This window comes from Salmo salar, chromosome ssa06, assembly GCF_905237065.1.
Source record: "Salmo salar chromosome ssa06, Ssal_v3.1, whole genome shotgun sequence".
NCBI lineage: Eukaryota > Metazoa > Chordata > Actinopteri > Salmoniformes > Salmonidae > Salmo > Salmo salar.
The window spans coordinates 3255954-3269015 of NC_059447.1; the positions used below are offsets into that span (position 1 = coordinate 3255954).

At 37.6% G+C, this 13062-nt stretch overlaps 1 long non-coding RNA gene across 1 annotated transcript; it reads right to left on the reverse strand.

The window, feature by feature from the left end:
• Positions 1 to 1878: 1878 nt before the first annotated feature.
• LOC123743364 (uncharacterized) lies at positions 1879 to 6324 on the reverse strand. The gene is made up of 3 exons (XR_006770093.1): positions 5906 to 6324; positions 2541 to 2676; positions 1879 to 1973 (listed from the first exon to the last, which is right to left on the reverse strand). It is a non-coding gene; the product is annotated as an uncharacterized lncRNA (long non-coding RNA).
• Between the last annotated feature and the right edge of the window lie 6738 nt (positions 6325 to 13062).

The following is a 13062-nucleotide window of genomic DNA, read 5'->3' on the forward strand; positions in this document are numbered from 1 at the left end:
GGCTGGTTACAGTACTGTGAGACTCAGGCGAAGGCCCGAGTCGACCCCATGCTTTGTTTTCTTTCGTTTGTTTACCTAAACGCAGATTCCCGGTCGGAATATTATCGCTTTTTTTATGAGAAAAATTGCATAAAAATGGATTTTAAACAGCGGTTGACATGCTTCGAAGTACGGTAATGGAAGATTTAGAATTTTTTTGTCAAGAATTGCGCCATGCTCGTGACCCTTATTTACACTTCGGATAGTGACCTGAACGCACGAACAAAACGCCGCTATTTGGATATAACGATGGATTATTTTGGACCAAACCAACATTTGTTATTGAAGTAGCAGTCCTGGGAGTGCATTCTGACGAAGAACATCAAAATTAATCAAACTTTTGTAATAATAAATCTGACTTTGGTCAGTGCTAAACTTGGTGGGTGTCTAAATAGCTAGCCGTGATGGCTGGGCTATCTATTGAGAATATTGCAAAATGTGCTTTCACCGAAAAGCTATTTTAAAATCGGACACCTCGATTGCACAAAGGAGTTCTGTATCTATAATTCTTAAAATAATTGTTATGTTTTTTGTGAACGTTTATCGTGAGTAATTTAGTAAATTCACCGGAGGTTTGCGGGGGGTATGCTAGTTCTGAACGTCACATGCTAATGTAAAAAGCTGGTTTTTGATATAAATATGAACTTGATTGAACAAAACATGCATGTATTGTATAACATAATGTCCTAGCTGTGTCATCTGATGAAGATCATCAAAGGTTAGTGCTGCATTTAGCTGTCTTCTGGGTTTTTGTGACATTATATGCTAGCTTGAAAAATGGGTGTCTGATTATTTCTGGCTGGGTACTCTGCTGACATAATCTAATGTTTTGCTTTCGTTGTAAAGCCTTTTTGAAATCGGACAGTGTGGTTAGATTAATGGTGCCCAAAGACACGACCGTATAAATGTGTAAATGTTTTCATAATGCATTACAGACTGGTGTGACTGATTATATTATTATTGGTATTATTGATGGTATTATTAATGTTGTCTCTCTCTGTCTCTCTCTCTAAATTAATCAACGCTGCTACAATATCATTGAGTTACACAGCTACTTTAGCTGTACTTTAGCTACAGCTTTTAAATGTTATAAAACAGCATTCAACATGAGGCAGACAGATCTTACATTTCTCCAGTGTGTCAGCGAGCTCCTTCTGGTTCATTTTCCTCAGGACGTGCAGTGTGATCTTCAGAGCCCCCTCTCTGGCACTGCTCTCCTGCTTCTCATCTTCAGAATCCACCACTTCCTCATCCTGCTTCTGACTCTCAAAGCATTCTGGGAGTTCTGGACTAAGAATCCTCTTGAACATCTTCAGCTCGTTCTTCACAAATGTCATAATTTTCTCTTCAAGCAACTGAAATAAATCAAGTAAATAAGTTAAGCAAGAGAAGAAATGCTTTCTCATTAACACAATAATGAATAATTGACAGATGAACTTTACTTGAGGAAAACAAAGACAAATGTTCATAACAGGATCACATACACTGAATATAGAGTCCAGGTCTGTTTGATGACTCTGGGAAGACTGACCACTGAGAATCTCTGACTCTGATCTCTCCTGTTGGTTTCTGTGGACAAAACATGAGATTACATCTCCTCATCCAGGGAATGCAAACACACACACACACACACACACACACACACACAGGAGGGAACATTGTGTTTGTTTAATATTGTTTTAGGACTATGAAAATGGACAAAATGATTAGTCTATGGATTATGAAAACAACCAAAAGAAATGGGAAAATGGGAGAGGAGAAATGACTAGAGACAGTGTTGTTTAACTCACTGACCATGAACCATGAGGTCTTCTTACCTTTGTTCAGTAGAAAAGTCTTCCTCTCTAAACTCTATAGGTTCAAACATAGACCAGTCACTCTTCATGGACACACAGCTGGGAACAGGGGAGGCTGGTCTCTCCTGATTGATTGGACTTCAACACAACAGAGACAAACATTACATCTCTCTTCTACTCTGAGCTCAGATGGGGAAACAAGTGTTTCATTCCAAAACGCTATACATCCATTTTCAGAAATGTTGGGAAATGTAATTTTATTGTTTAAAGAAATTATTAAACCACTACAAGGCTTTATAAAGGCTTCTAACGTTTGTAATTTCCACTTCAAAATGTCAGACTTGATTTGATGAAAAAAATGGATCAACCACTACAAAAAATGTCCCTTAATTTACAATCCACACGAACAAACACATTTGCTGCTGTTTTCCTGCTGTGAGAAACTGGGTCAAATTAAGAGATGGCATCTGTAAGTGCATTCATCTAAAGATATCTAGGTGAGACAACCACATATCACAGTCAAATATACAGGATACCAACATTCCATTCCTGTTAAACAATGGATATATATCATTTTGCAAAAAAACACATTTTCACATACACATCTAAAATCTAGAACAGTTATATAGAATGTAACCATAAGAAATACCTTCTGATTAACAAACGTTTTAGAATATAAATTCTTAAACAAAATTGTCAGCTCACCTCTTAGCTTTGGTATCATGTCCCCCAGAGACACTCATTTTAGAGGCAGGGCAATCCTCCTCTCTCTCCCCAGCGAGTCTCATTTTAGAAGCAGGGCCCTCCTCCTTTCTCTCCCCAGAGAGACTGATTTTAGAGACTGGACCCCCAAACAGAGATCCAACATGTTGGTTGTGGTTAACACAGTGACAACTAATTATTGAATATAAATTGTTCTCATTTATTCATTATCTCTTAGAAATAAAACATTTCCTAACAGATACATCCAAACATTCAGGTGATTTAATGCATCACATGAACATGTAATCATGACTGATATTTGTCTCCTCATCTCCATGTTTAGTGTTAATAATAATAATAACAATAATATAATGTGTCATTGTTTGTTAAGGCAGAGGTTCCCAAACGTGACCCACCAACTGAGGTGTTTTTTGAGTTGGGTTGAACGGTAAAAAAAAACATTTGACATGGCTAATTCTGTGTTCTGATGCTCTAACATTATAACAACATCAGTGGAGGCCTAATTGTCAAGCTTTTATTTAGTTGATTGAAAATTCTCAAAGATTACAGGCTATTATTGAAAAAGTCCATTATCTTTTCTACATACTTTCTATTTGGTTTTAGTCGTTTTGGGGGGCAATGTTTTATTTTGTTTTGGGGGGCAATGTCATCCCTCGACCCACCTGTACCCCTGCCGTGATCCACAAGTGGTCCTGACAGAGTTCACATAGGCTACCAGTAGCAGGACTCATCACCTTCAAATCAGTTTCATTCTAAATAACTGAGCATGTAGCGATATTTCCTAAACATTTCCTACAGAGACCATCAGGTCATCATCAATATAAAGGATATTTAAAAACATTTCCTACGGAGACCATCAGGTCATTCAGCAATATAAAGGATATTTAAAAACATTTCCTACAGAGACCATCAGGTCATCATCAATATAAAGGATATTTAAAAACATTTCCTACAGAGACCATCAGGTCATCATCAATATAAAGGATATTTAAAAACATTTCCTACGGAGACCATCAGGTCATCATCAATATAAAGGATATTTAAAAACATTTCCTACAGAGACCATCAGGTCATCATCAATATAAAGGATATTTAAAAACATTTCCTACAGAGACCATCAGGTCATCATCAATATAAAGGATATTTAAAAACATTTCCTACAGAGACCATCAGGTCATTCAGCAATATAAAGGATATTTAAAAACATTTCCTACGGAGACCATCAGGTCATCATCAATATAAAGGATATTTAAAAACATTTCCTACAGAGACCATCAGGTCATCATCAATATAAAGGATATTTAAAAACATTTCCTACAGAGACCATCAGGTCATCATCAATATAAAGGATATTTAAAAACATTTCCTACAGAGACCATCAGGTCATCATCAATATAAAGGATATTTAAAAACATTTCCTACAGAGACCATCAGGTCATCATCAATATAAAGGATATTTAAAAACATTTCCTACAGAGACCATCAGGTCATCATCAATATAAAGGATATTTAAAAACATTTCCTACAGAGACCATCAGGTCATCATCAATATAAAGGATATTTAAAAACATTTCCTACAGAGACCATCAGGTCATCATCAATATAAAGGATATTTAAAAACATTTCCTACAGAGACCATCAGGTCATCATCAATATAAAGGATATTTAAAAACATTTCCTACAGAGACCATCAGGTCATCATCAATATAAAGGATATTTAAAAACATTTCCTACGGAGACCATCAGGTCATCATCAATATAAAGGATATTTAAAAACATTTCCCTACGGAGACCATCAGGTCATCATCAATATAAAGGATATTTAAAAACATTTCCTACAGAGACCATCAGGTCATCATCAATATAAAGGATATTTAAAAACATTTCCTACAGAGACCATCAGGTCATCATCAATATAAAGGATATTTAAAAACATTTCCTACAGAGACCATCAGGTCATCATCAATATAAAGGATATTTAAAAACATTTCCTACGGAGACCATCAGGTCATCATCAATATAAAGGATATTTAAAAACATTTCCTACAGAGACCATCAGGTCATCATCAATATAAAGGATATTTAAAAACATTTCCTACGGAGACCATCAGGTCATCATCAATATAAAGGATATTTAAAAACATTTCCTACAGAGACCATCAGGTCATCATCAATATAAAGGATATTTAAAAACATTTCCTACAGAGACCATCAGGTCATCATCAATATAAAGGATATTTAAAAACATTTCCTACAGAGACCATCAGGTCATCATCAATATAAAGGATATTTAAAAACATTTCCTACAGAGACCATCAGGTCATCATCAATATAAAGGATATTTAAAAACATTTCCTACGGAGACCATCAGGTCATCATCAATATAAAGGATATTTAAAAACATTTCCTACAGAGACCATCAGGTCATCATCAATATAAAGGATATTTAAAAACATTTCCTACAGAGACCATCAGGTCATCATCAATATAAAGGATATTTAAAAACATTTCCTACAGAGACCATCAGGTCATCATCAATATAAAGGATATTTAAAAACATTTCCTACAGAGACCATCAGGTCATCATCAATATAAAGGATATTTAAAAACATTTCCTACGGAGACCATCAGGTCATCATCAATATAAAGGATATTTAAAAACATTTCCTACAGAGACCATCAGGTCATCATCAATATAAAGGATATTTAAAAACATTTCCTACAGAGACCATCAGGTCATCATCAATATAAAGGATATTTAAAAACATTTCCTACAGAGACCATCAGGTCATCATCAATATAAAGGATATTTAAAAACATTTCCTACGGAGACCATCAGGTCATCATCAATATAAAGGATATTTAAAAACATTTCCTACGGAGACCATCAGGTCATCATCAATATAAATGATATTTAAAAACATTTCCTACGGAGACCATCAGGTCATCATCAATATAAAGGATATTTAAAAACATTTCCTACAGAGACCATCAGGTCATCATCAATATAAAGGATATTTAAAAACATTTCCTACAGAGACCATCAGGTCATCATCAATATAAAGGATATTTAAAAACATTTCCTACAGAGACCATCAGGTCATCATCAATATAAAGGATATTTAAAAACATTTCCTACAGAGACCATCAGGTCATCATCAATATAAAGGATATTTAAAAACATTTCCTACAGAGACCATCAGGTCATCATCAATATAAAGGATATTTAAAAACATTTCCTACGGAGACCATCAGGTTGTTCAGCAATATAAAGGATCATATCTCCAGCCTACTCTGTCTGTTGAATGTTTGACGGCCTAACTTCATAATAATTAGCCTAGACTTACCAGAGTCTGCCCATCTTTCCTTCAAATCAACACATTTATCCGACTTCGAAGTGTACAGAGAAATATGTGCCACAGTTTCTACAGCCATTTTGTAACTGCGTAGTCTACAAACTTATTTACAATTCCATGTGAGGAAATCACATATTTTCTGATGCTCTTGCAGAGGAAGTAGTCCATATTACAAACTTCAAAATCCTTTTTTTATTCATCTCAAATACACTACAATTTTTCAATTCCCTACATTGCAGGAAAGTTCTCAAAAGGTTATAAAATGCAGATCCTGTACAGAGTTTGTCTTTGGTTTCGGGAAGGCTGAAAGATGACGTTGAAATCCTGCCAAGTATTGCAAACAGGAAGTTAACTTAGTCACAAGGTTGTGCCAACTGCAGAAGTGTTGCAAAATCCTTTACACCCCACTCTTCCCCATCAGTCTTAAGAACAAAAGATGTGTTTTAATGTAGATACAACAGAAACAATATGTGATACTCTCAACTTCTCTTTTATCAGAACATAGACATTTCCAAGAGGAGGCTGGTGGGAGGAGTTATAGGAGGATGGGTTCATTTTTATGGCTGAAATGGATTCAATAAATGAATTTGATACCGTTCCATTTAATCCATTCCAGACTTTACACTGAGCCCGTCCTATAGCTCCTCCACCAGCCTCCTCTGGTTTGTATGTGAAAGTATTCAGGTGTTCATGTTGCTGTGGAGGCAAATTATATGTAAAAATAATTATATATAATTCAGCCGTAAAAATTAAATCATATGTTAAAATGGTGTATTTCTAAGTTTTGTAGAAAAAAAGGAAAAAAATTCTACTCTATGGCATTATCAAAAGTTGAAACATTTTAAAAGCAGTGATTTTCAAACACAATTAGATTGGCAGTGGTGTGGGGAGCAATAATATACCCTCCATTGTGCTAGAAACTCATCACAGGTTTAGAAATCAGTGTTTTACTTTAATGTCACATATAATTTTTTCAAATCTTTTTAACTACAGATCATAGAAACGTCCTGTTTTCACAAATATGGATACTGTTTTGGTGCTGGAGAGGATGAATATGAGGTTGAAAAGTGTCAGAATGGCATTTTAACACTAGAATCAAACACCGATAAATCTATATACTACAATCAGTCCTGCTCCCTGACTTTTAACACTACAATCAGTCCTGCTCCCTGACTTTTAACACTACAATCAGTCCTGCTCCCTGACTTTTAACACTACAATCAGTCCTGCTCCCTGACTTTTAACACTACAATCAGTCCTGCTCCCTGACTTTTAACACTAGAATCAGTCCTGCTCCCTGACTTTTAACACTACAATCAGTCCTGCTCCCTGACTTTTAACACTACAATCAGTCCTGCTCCCTGACTTTTAACACTACAATCAGTCCTGCTCCCTGACTTTTAACACTACAATCAGTCCTGCTCCCTGACTTTTAACACTAGAATCAGACCTGCTCCCTGACTTTTCCTAAATGTTTGTATTTTACACTGCTCATTTGTCAATATTTTTCAATCACAAACAGAAAAGTATTTACAGCCTTTGAACCTGTTTACACCAATTCCTAACTTAACCCACCAAGACAATGTGCTGTTGGACGTTGGTGTCCAGCCAGCCACTAATGAGTCTCTCTTTCCTTACTGAATAAATGACAAATAGATGAATGGGCCATAATTGTGCACCTTAATTCAAAATTTAATTTAAATTGGGCCTAACTGAATGATTAGGAGGGTGAATGTCACGTCCTGACCAGTAAAGGGGTTATTTGTATTGTAATTTGGTCAGGACGTGGCAGGGGGTGTTTGTTTTATGTGGTTCGGGGTTTGTTGGGATATGTTCTTTTGTAAGAGGGCTGTTTGTTTTATGTGTTCCGGGGTTTTGGGGTATTGTTCTGGTTTTGTATTTCTATGATTTTCTAGGTTGTGTATTTCTTTGTTGGCCTGGTATGGCTCTCAAACAGGAACAACTGTACATCGTTGTTGCTGATTGGGAGTCATACTTAGGTAGCCCTTTTTTCACCTGAGGTTTGTGGGAAGTTGTTTTTGCATAGCTGTGTGTAGCCTGCATTACTGTGCGTTCGTTCGTTTTCTTGATTTGTTTCGTTAAGTGTTCGAATAAAAGTTAAAATGAACACTCAACCCGCTGCGCCTTGGTCCACTTCATACGACGCCCGTTGCAGTGAAGAGGTTGATTTAATGTAGAACAATAGTGTAATGATGAGGTGAAGAGGTTGATTTAATGTAGAACAATAGTGTAATGATGAGGTGAAGAGGTTGATTTAATGTAGAACAATAGTGTAATGATGAGGTGAAGAGGTTGATTTAATGTAGAACAATAGTGTATTGATGAGGTGAAGAGGTTGATTTAATGTAGAACAATAGTGTATTGATGAGGTGAAGAGGTTGATTTAATGTAGAACAATAGTGTAATGATGAGGTGAAGAGGTTGATTTAATGTAGAACAATAGTGTATTGATGAGGTGAAGAGGTTGATTTAATGTAGAACAATAGTGTATTGATGAGGTGAAGAGGTTGATTTAATGTAGAACAATAGTGTAATGATGAGGTGAAGAGGTTGATTTAATGTAGAACAATAGTGTATTGATGAGGTGAAGAGGTTGATTTAATGTAGAACAATAGTGTATTGATGAGGTGAAGAGGTTGATTTAATGTAGAACAATAGTGTAATGATGAGGTGAAGAGGTTGATTTAATGTAGAACAATAGTGTATTGATGAGGTGAAGAGGTTGATTTAATGTAGAACAATAGTGTATTGATGAGGTGAAGAGGTTGATTTAATGTAGAACAATAGTGTAATGATGAGGTGAAGAGGTTGATTTAATGTAGAACAATAGTGTAATGATGAGGTGAAGAGGTTGATTTAATGTAGAACAATAGTGTAATGATGAGGTGAAGAGGTTGATTTAATGTAGAACAATAGTGTATTGATGAGGTGAAGAGGTTGATTTAATGTAGAACAATAGTGTAATGATGAGGTGAAGAGGTTGATTTAATGTAGAACAATAGTGTATTGATGAGGTGAAGAGGTTGATTTAATGTAGAACAATAGTGTAATGATGTAAGGTAAATGAAAACATGCTATGAGTTGCAGTAGGCCTTTAGAATGATGTAAAACATGTCCTGGACTCTATCCAAGTTGATGAGGGGGAAACAAACGATACCAGCCTGATCAGCCGGTCCATCGACACTACTCCTAAACTATAACACAACTTATTTCACACATGATAAGAGTTACAATAATCTGAGGAGTGACAATATTAGGCCTATCAGTTGTCAAATTGTACATGACGAGATGGGAGCATCTTGTAATTGACAGATGGAGTTAAAGGAGCATCTACTGATCAAATCCTCCTTCTGAGTCACATGCAGGTGAAACATTGTGATTTCTATATAGTACTGTATCTGAAAGAGCAGATTCTGTAGGTTAAACATTGTGTTTCTATATAGTACAGTATCTGAAAGAGCAGATTCTGCAGGTTAAACATTGTGTTTCTATATAGTACTGTATCTGAAAGAGCAGATTCTGTAGGTTAAACATTGTGTTTCTATATAGTACTGTATCTGAAAGAGCAGATTCTGCAGGTTAAACATTGTGATTTCTATATAGTACTGTATCTGAAAGAGCAGATTCTGCATTGTCCTTGACACTTACCTTTATCAAATAACTCTCAACATTCAAGAGGTGCAGCTTTATTTCCAAAGTTCACTTTTTCTTCAACAATATCCGTGTTGTTTATGTATTTATCACATGACCACTCCAGCAGCAGCATTGATCTGGCAACTAAGAAAAAACTAGTAACATAATCAAATTAAAATCTGCTATTCTGTCTTCAATGGATGAACGGCCAATAGAAACCAGATAGAAACTGATAGTGGTGCATATGACCTCAGTTCTGGTTAGCGGCAGACTTCGAAACCAACTTGCTCAGGGTTTTTCCATGTCTGGGGAAAGATGAAACCAGGCCAGCGAGTGAGTTACTGTCTGAGACTGTGGTTTTGAGTCATGTGGAGCCTTACATGGGCAAAGGCAGAAATGTGACCATGGAAAGCTTCTTCACATCAGTTTCCCTGTCAGACAAGTTGATTGCAAAGAAGACTAGCCTGCTATGAATAGTGAACAAACAAAGGGGGAAGCTGCCCTCCTCTGCACAAAACAAAATATCTGCTGAGAGTGGTAAAGCAACACTCACAGTGTGATGGAGAGAGGTAAAGCAACACTCACAGTGTGATGGAGAGAGGTAAAGCAACACTCACAGTGTGATGGAGAGAGGTAAAGCAACACTCACAGTGTGATGGAGAGAGGTAAAGCAACACTCACAGTGTGATGGAGAGAGGTAAAGCAACACTCACAGTGTGATGGAGAGAGGTAAAGCAACACTCACAGTGTGATGGAGAGAGGTAAAGCAACACTCACAGTGTGATGGAGAGTGGTAAAGCAACACTCACAGTGTGATGGAGAGAGGTAAAGCAACACTCACAGTGTGATGGAGAGAGGTAAAGCTACACTCACAGTGTGATGGAGAGAGGTAAAGCAACACTCACAGTGTGATGGAGAGAGGTAAAGCAACACTCACAGTGTGATGGAGAGAGGTAAAGCAACACGCACAGTGTGATGGAGAGAGGTAAAGCAACAATCACAGTGTGATGGAGAGAGGTAAAGCAACACTCACAGTGTGATGGAGAGAGGTAAAGCAACACTCACAGTGTGATGGAGAGTGGTAAAGCAACACTCACAGTGTGATGGAGAGTGGTAAAGCAACACTCACAATGTGATGGAGAGTGGTAAAGCAACACTCACGGTGTGATGGAGAGTGGTAAAGCAACACTCACAGTGTGATGGAGAGTGGTAAAGCAACACTCACAGTGTGATGGAGAGTGGTAAAGCAACACTCACAGTGTGATGGAGAGAGGTAAAGCAACACTCACATTGTGATGGAGAGAGGTAAAGCAACACTCACAGTGTGATGGAGAGAGGTAAAGCAACACTCACGGTGTGATGAGAGTGGTAAAGCAACACTCACGGTGTGATGGAGAGTGGTAAAGCAACACTCACATTGTGATGGAGAGAGGTAAAGCAACACTCACAGTGTGATGGAGAGAGGTAAAGCAACACTCACAGTGTGATGGAGAGAGGTAAAGCAACACTCACAGTGTGATGGAGAGAGGTAAAGCAACACTCACAGTGTGATGGAGAGAGGTAAAGCAACACTCACAGTGTGATGGAGAGAGGTAAAGCAACACTCACAGTGTGATGGAGAGAGGTAAAGCAACACTCACAGTGTGATGGAGAGTGGTAAAGCAACACTCACAGTGTGATGGAGAGTGGTAAAGCAACACTCACAATGTGATGGAGAGAGGTAAAGCAACACTCACAGTGTGATGGAGAGTGGTAAAGCAACACTCACATTGTGATGGAGAGTGGTAAAGCAACACTCACAGTGTGATGGAGAGTGGTAAAGCAACACTCACGGTGTGATGGAGAGTGGTAAAGCAACACTTACGGTGTGATGGAGAGTGGTAAAGCAACACTCACGGTGTGACGGAGAGAGATAAAGCAACACTCACGGTGTGATGGAGAGTGGTAAAGCAACACTCACGATGTGATGGAGAGAGATAAAGCAACACTCTAGCCAGGTCATTACAGTATATACAGTATCTCTATCATATACAGACACCAACTAGTATCCCCTTTATGATCTAGCCAGGTCATTACAGTATATACAGTAGCTCTACCATATACAGACACCAACTAGTATCCCCTTTATGATCTAGCCAGGTCATTACAGTATATACAGTATCTCTACCATATACAGACACCAACTAGTATCCCTTTATGATCTAGCCAGGTCATTACAGTATATACAGTATCTCTACCATATACAGACACCAACTAGTATCCCCTTTATGATCTAGCCAGGTCATTACAGTATATACAGTAGCTCTACCATATACAGACACCAACTAGTATGCCCTTTATGATCTAGCCAGGTCATTACAGTATATACAGTATCTCTACCATATACAGACACCAACTAGTATCCCCTTTATGATCTAGCCAGGTCATTACAGTATATACAGTATCTCTACCATATACAGACACCAACTAGTATCCCCTTTATTATCTAGCCAGGCCATTACAGTATATACAGTATCTCTACCATATACAGACACCAACTAGTATCCCCTTTATGATCTAGCCAGGTCATTACAGTATATACAGTATCTCTACCATATACAGACAGCAACTAGTATCCCTTTTATGATCTAGCCAGGCCATTACAGTATATACAGTATCTCTACCATATACAGACACCAACTAGTATCCCCTTTATGATCTAGCCAGGTCATTACAGTATATACAGTATCTCTACCATATACAGACAGCCTTCCATCTGCCAGACACCAACTAGTATCCCCTTTATGATCTAGCCTGGTCATTACAGTATATACAGTATCTCTACCATATACAGACACCAACTAGTATCCGTTTATGATCTAGCCAGGTCATTACAGTATATACAGTATCTCTACCATATACAGACACCAACTAGTATCCCCTTTATGATCTAGCCAGGTCATTACAGTATATACAGTATCTCTACCGTATACAGACACCAACTAGTATCCCCTTTATGATCTAGCCAGGTCATTACAGTATATACAGTATCTCTACCATATACAGACACCAACTAGTATCCCCTTTATGATCTAGCCAGGCCATTACAGTATATACAGTATCTCTACCATATACAGACACCAACTAGTATCCCCTTTATGATCTAGCCAGGTCATTACAGTATATACAGTATCTCTACCATATATAGACAGTCTTCCATCTGCCAGACACCAACTAGTATCCCCTTTATTATATTACATTCATATTATAACTATTAGATGGCAAGACTCTGTAAAATGAGGTAATTGCCGCTGGGCTGTTGCAGTGTTCTACAATGTGCTCGACATGGCTGCTATCAACACGTGTTGTACAAGCAATGCTTTGACAAGACATTCCGCAGGAGAGATTTCATGATGGATCTGGCATGTGAGCTTCGTGAGAACCACATGAAGGCAGAGAAAGAAGCTACATTCACCAAGGAGGCAGCAGGTCCTGCTCTCTCTCTTCCCCAAGCA